Source organism: Heptranchias perlo, unplaced genomic scaffold, assembly GCF_035084215.1.
Source record: "Heptranchias perlo isolate sHepPer1 unplaced genomic scaffold, sHepPer1.hap1 HAP1_SCAFFOLD_402, whole genome shotgun sequence".
NCBI lineage: Eukaryota > Metazoa > Chordata > Chondrichthyes > Hexanchiformes > Hexanchidae > Heptranchias > Heptranchias perlo.
The window spans coordinates 217,053-223,193 of NW_027139414.1; the positions used below are offsets into that span (position 1 = coordinate 217,053).

General features: G+C 48.7%; 1 long non-coding RNA gene across 1 annotated transcript; it reads right to left on the reverse strand.

The window, feature by feature from the left end:
- Positions 1-362: 362 nt before the first annotated feature.
- LOC137312182 (uncharacterized) lies at positions 363-5,924 on the reverse strand. Its single transcript, XR_010960650.1, has 3 exons — positions 5,788-5,924; positions 3,905-4,031; positions 363-1,140 (listed from the first exon to the last, which is right to left on the reverse strand). It is a non-coding gene; the product is annotated as an uncharacterized lncRNA (long non-coding RNA).
- Between the last annotated feature and the right edge of the window lie 217 nt (positions 5,925-6,141).

Genomic DNA, 6,141 nt, shown 5'->3' on the forward strand with positions numbered 1-6,141 from the left:
GACTGGCCGCGCATGCTCAGGACACACTGACCGAAAATGAGTCACAACTGCGCCTGCGCTCTGGACTCCACTGATTCAGATAGGGCACAATCTGAACCGCGCTGCATGCTGGGTGCTGCAGCCGCCATTGATGATCTTAATATCAGGCCGAAAAACAAAGACATTGGAAACAGGGAGAGTGAGTTTGGACCAAGGATAATAAAATAAACTGAAACCCCAGCTCTTTGTGCCATTTGAACCGGCACAAACACACTGCGTAGATGCTCCAGAAAATATTTTTTACGGTAACCTTTATTAATTTCGTTTTCTTAAATGTTGCAAGTGACGGGTTCAATTAATGTAAGTAATCTTACAACACCAGGTTATCGTCCAACAATTTTATTTTAAAATCACAAGCTTTCGGAGATTATCTCCTTCGCCAGGTGAGCAGTGAATGAGGTTCTCAAATCGCATATCTTGTATTAGGCTGGGACACCATCACACCAATCAAAGGTGTCGTTGGTGTTCAGACAGATTAGCCACGGAAAACAGTCGGTCCCAGTATACTGAATACACATTGTGTCAAATTACACAGACAGAGAGAAAGAGACCCGAAAGGCAGAGAGAGAGAGAATATTAAAAACAGATAAGTTTTTTTCCCCCCTTGCTGGTGGGGTTACGTGTAGCGTGACATGAACCCAAGATCCCGGTTGAGGCCGTCCTCATGGGTGCGGAACTTGGCTATCAATTTCTGCTCGACGATTTTGCGTCGTCGTGTGTCTCGAAGGCCGCCTTGGAGAACGCTTACCCGAAGATCGGTGGCTGAATGTCCTTGACTGCTAAAGTGTTCCCCGACTGGGAGGGAACCTTCCTGTCTGGCGATTGTTGTGCGGTGTCCGTTCTTCCGTTGTCGCAGTGTCTGCATGGTCTCGCCAATGTACCATGCTCCGGGGCATCCTTTCCTGCAACGTATGAGGTAGACAACGTTGGCCGAGTCACAGGAGTATGAACCATGCACCTGGTGGGTGGTGTCCTCTCGTGTGATGGTGGTATCTGTGTCGATGATCTGGCATGTCTTGCAGAGGTTGCCGTGGCAGGGTTGTGTGGTGTCGTGGACGCTGTTCTCCAGTGTACTGGGACGTGCTGTTCACCGTGACTGGCCTGTTTGAACAACAACGACATCTTTTGATTGGTGTGATGCTGTCCCAGGCTAATAGAAGATATGCGATTTGAGAACCTTTCACTCATTCACCTGACGAAGGGGATAATCTCCGAAAGCTTGTGATTTTAAAATAAAATTGTTGGACTATAACCTGGTGTTGTACGATTCCTTACATTGGACTCTGCACGTAGGGAGAGAGAGGGAGAGAGAGAGAGGGGCTCATCAAAGAGGTTGGAGGAGTGGATTCAATCTGCACTAAGATCACTTCACTGAAGGCAGCCCTCCCTCTTCCTTTCATCTTGCTGCCCCGAGCACCGTTTCCCTGCTCCTGGGTCACTGCTGCTCCGAGTCTGGCCTTTGGGTGATTCCTACGGTCACTCCCTCCCCGAAAACCCATCCTGGATCCACTCTCGCTGAACAGCTCAGGTGAGAGCAGGGACATGGCAGGCCTTTCATGGGAGCGTCACTCTGTCCACAACTGACACCCTGTCCCTTCCTAACAGGTCAATCCCACCACCGAGAATCTTACAGCACAGGAGGCCTCTCGGCCCATCGTGCCTGTGCTGGCTCTTTGAAAGAGCTGTCCCATTAGTCCCACTCCCCTGCCCTTTCCCCATGGCCCTGCAAATGTTTCCTTTCAGTGTTTATCCAATTCCCTTTTGAAAGTTATTATTAAATCTGCTTCCACTGCCCTTTCAGGCAGCTCATTCCAAATCATAACTCGCTGCGGAAAATAAAACCCTCATCGCCATCTGGTTCTTTTGCCAATTACCTTAAATCTGTGTCCTCTGGTTACCAACCCTTCTGCCAATGGAAATAGTTTCTCCTTATTTAATCTATTAAAACCCTTCATAATTTTGAACACCTCTATTAAATCTCCCCGTAACCTTCTCTGCTCTAAAGAGAACAACCCCAGTTTCTCTACATAACTGAAGTCCCTCATCCCTGGTACCATTCTAGTAAATCTCCTCTGCACCCTCTCCAAGGCCTTGACATCCTTCCTAAAGTGTGGTGCCCAGAATTGGACACAATACTCCAGATGAGGCCTAACCAGTGTTTTATAAAGGTTTAGTATAACTTCCTTGCTTTCGTACTCAATGCCTCTATTAATAAAGCCCAGGATCCTGGATGCTTTTTTTCTTAAAACAGCCTTCTCAATTTGTCACCTTCAAGGATTTGTGTCTGTGCACTCCCCAGGTCTCTCTGTTCCTGCATTCCCTTTAAAATTGTACCATTTAGTTTATATTGCCTCTCCTCATTCTTCCTACCAAAATGTATCACTTCCCACTTCTCTGCGTTAAATTTCATCTGCCATGTGTCTGCCCATTCCACCAGTCTATGTCCTCCTGAAGTCTGTTACTATCCTCCACATTGTTTACTACATTTCCGAGTTTCGTATCATCTGCAAAGTTTGAAATACCCTGAATACCCAAGTGCAAGTCATTAATATATATCAAAAAGAGCAGTGGTCCTAATACTGACCCCTGGGGAACACCACTGTATATTTCCCTCCAGTCTGAAAAACAACCGTTCACCACGACTCTCTGCTTTCTGTCCCGTAGCCAATTTTGTAACCATGCAGCCACTGTCCCTTTAATCCCAGGGGCTTCAAATGATCCCTTCTGTCTCTGGACCCCGTTTATACCGTCCTTCCCCAAAAACTTATTCCACAACTCTGCCCTCTGGTGTAGAAAGGTCCCAGCCCTCTGACTCCAACTCCCTGGTTTAGATGAGTGGAGGCCTCCAGCCCATGGAGCACCCCATCTAACGGCCCATGAAAGGACTCTGTGTTTTCCCTCTGCTACCCTACTGAGAGCCTCCCCTCCGGGTGTTCCATCTTGCCCACACTCGCCCCAGTTTGTACACACGTACCCTTATCCTGCAGTCAAACTTGGAATGAAAATATGCAGAATCTTATCTGCCTCTACAAGGCCCCCTTGTCAGAAGATGGTGAGTTCGAGCCCCACTCCAGAGACTCGAGCACCTAATCCAGGCCGACACTCCCAGTGCAGTACTGAGGGAGTGCCGCACTGTCGGAGGTGCCGTCTTTCCGATGAGACGTTAAACTGAGTCCCTGCCTGCCCCTCTCAGGTGGATGTAAAAGATCTCACAGACACTAATGGGAGAAGAGCAGAATTCTCCCCTGGGTGTTCTGGCCAATATTTATCCCTCAACCAACGCCACTAAAACACAGATTATCTGGTCATTATCACAACGCTGTTTGTGGGATCTTGCTGTGCGCAAGTTGGCTGCCCGTTTCCTAAATTGCAACAGTGACTACTCTTCAAAATAGTACATTACTGGCTATAAAGTGCTCTGGGACGTCCCGAGGTCGTGGAAGGGGCGAAATAAATGTACGTTTTTAAAAAAAACTAAGTCCCTTTGACACTGGGGATCAGTCCTGCAGTCCTTTTAACCCCTGGCCCCTGGTACCCAAGCCCTAGACCACCCCTCTTTACTCCGAGGGCTAGTGGAGGGCAGTTGGGGCAAGGGATGCTTTGCCACAAAGTGCCTGAAGCAGAGCCCACTGCATCTTTCACAGGACGACTGGATAACCGTATGAAGCTGAGGCTCGTGCTATGGGGGAGAGAAGGGGAGAGGGGCTTATGTCCCGGGAGGTGGAGGGAGCTAAAACCCACAAACTTCTGACTCGGAGGGGTGAGTGACGCTGACCGAGGAACGAGACAGGGTCCCCGAGACCGAGAGCAGTAAGTGGAGAAGGGGCGGGTGTTGCAGACTGAAGCCTGTGCTGGGTGCTCCTACCATTGGTGTCCCTCATCTCTTCCTCTCGCTGCTTCATGTCGGCAAAGTCATTGACGATCGACTCTGACAGATCCTCCAATTGTCGCAGCTCCACCTCAAGTGGCTTCAGCTTCTCCGCCTTGGCGATCTGGGCAGGGAGAGAGAGAGAGAGAGAGACGGTCTGTAAGATCAGACAAAGATGTAGTAAATCCATTGTTGACTTGAGAGACCCACGCTACAGAAAGGATATTGAAGCACTGGAGGCGAGGGGAGGGGTTGTAGAGAGGGACTAGGTTCTTAACACTCCCAATCTTGTTTCTTGATATCACGTGGAGTGAAACAAATTGGCTGAAGACTGGCTTCTGTGATGGTGAGGATATCGGGAGGAGGCCGAGATGGATCATCCACTCGGCACTTCTGGCTGAAGATGGTTGCAAACGCTTCAGCCTTGTCTTTTGCACTCACGTGCTGGACTCCGCCATCATTGAGGATGGGGATGTTTACAGAGCCTCCTCCTTCCGTTAGTTGTTTAATTGTCCACCACCATTCACAACTGGATGTGGCAGGACTGCAGAGCTTTGATCTGATCCGTTGGTTGTGGAATCGCTTAGCTCTGTCTACAGCATGTTGCCTCCGCTGTTTACCATGCATGTAGTCCTGTGTTGTAGCTTCACCAGGTTGGCACCTCATTTTTAGATACGTCTGGTGCTGCTTCTGGCATGCTCTTCTACACTCGTCCTTGAACCAGGGTTGATCCCCTGGCTTGTTGGTAATGGTGGAGTGAGGAAAATGTCGGGCCATGAGGTTACAGATTGTGCTGGAATACAATTCTGCTGCTGCTGATGGCCCACAGCGCCTCATGGATGCCCAGTTTTGAGCTGCTAGATCTGTTCTGAATCTATCCCATTTAGCACGGTGGTAGTGCCACACAACACGTTGGATGGTGTCCTCAGTGCGAAGACGGGACTTCGTCTCCACGAGGCCTGTGCGGTGATCACTCCTACCAATACAGTCCTTTTATACTTGTTTTAACCGTCTGATTCACTTGTTTTATTCCTTATGCTATCTGCACTTGTGGAGAGAACTCTTATTTGGGCAACAGACCGACTAGACCATATCTAGAATATACTGTGTGCAGTTTTGGTCTCCTTATTTAAGGAAGGACATACTTGCTTTGGAGGCATTTCAGAGAAGGTTCCCTCGACTGATTCCTGGGATGAGGGGGTTATCTTATGAGGAAAGGTTGGACAAGTTGGGCCTGTACAGGCTGGAGTTTAGAAGAATGAGAGGTGATCTTGAGGAGACTAGAAGGGGTAGATGCTGAGAGGATGTTTCCCCTTGTGGGAGAGACTAGAACTCGGGGACCACAGTTTAAAAATAAATGGTCTCCCATTTAAGACGGAGATGAGGAGAAACTTTTTCTCTCAGAGGGTCGTGAGTCTGTGGAACTCCCTTCCCCAGAGAGCGGTGGAGGCAGGGTCAGTGAATATTTTTAAGGCTGAGTTAGATGGATTCCTGATTAACAGGGGAGTCAAAGGTTATAGTTGGTGGATGGGAAAGTAGGGTTGAGGTCACAATCGGATCAGCCTTGATCTTATCAAATGGCAGAGGGGCCGAATGGCCGACTCCTGCTCTTAATTCGTAGGTTCTGATGCTGTTTTTCTCACTTCTTAAAAATATCACACTTGTTTTTCATCACTGCTGTATTATTTTTTAATCAGTTATTTTATTATTTCCTCTATTTTTTTTTTATGAACCTGAAGTATTTATATGACCTGTGACACTATTTGTGACCTGGACTTTGCTCTCATCCCTTTTTCTTATCAGTGAGCTATTTTCACTTTTATTATTATTTCTGCCCGAGCCCTCCCCGTACCCCAGGACCCCCCCTCGGACTCACTCACCCGGGGGCAGGCGGCTCTCGAAGCAGATCTCAAACATGTCGTAGTCGTCAGTGGTGAAGTCGAATTTGCCCTTAGTCGCCTCCTCCTTAGAGTACAGGATGTGGCCGGAGGAGTCCGTCACCTGGGGGAGGGGAAACAGAGAGGTTACACCCTGGCTCCAGCCCGGAACTGTCCCCCACAGCTCCCTCCCCACACCACCCTCCCAATGGTGGAAAGGCACAAAAAGATCATTAAAAAGGCTAATGGAACGTTGGCCTTTATCTCGAGGGCTGGAATACAAAGAGGTGGAAGTTATATTACAGCTGGACAGAGCTCTGGTCAGACCCCATCTGGAGACACTGCGTCCAGTTCTGG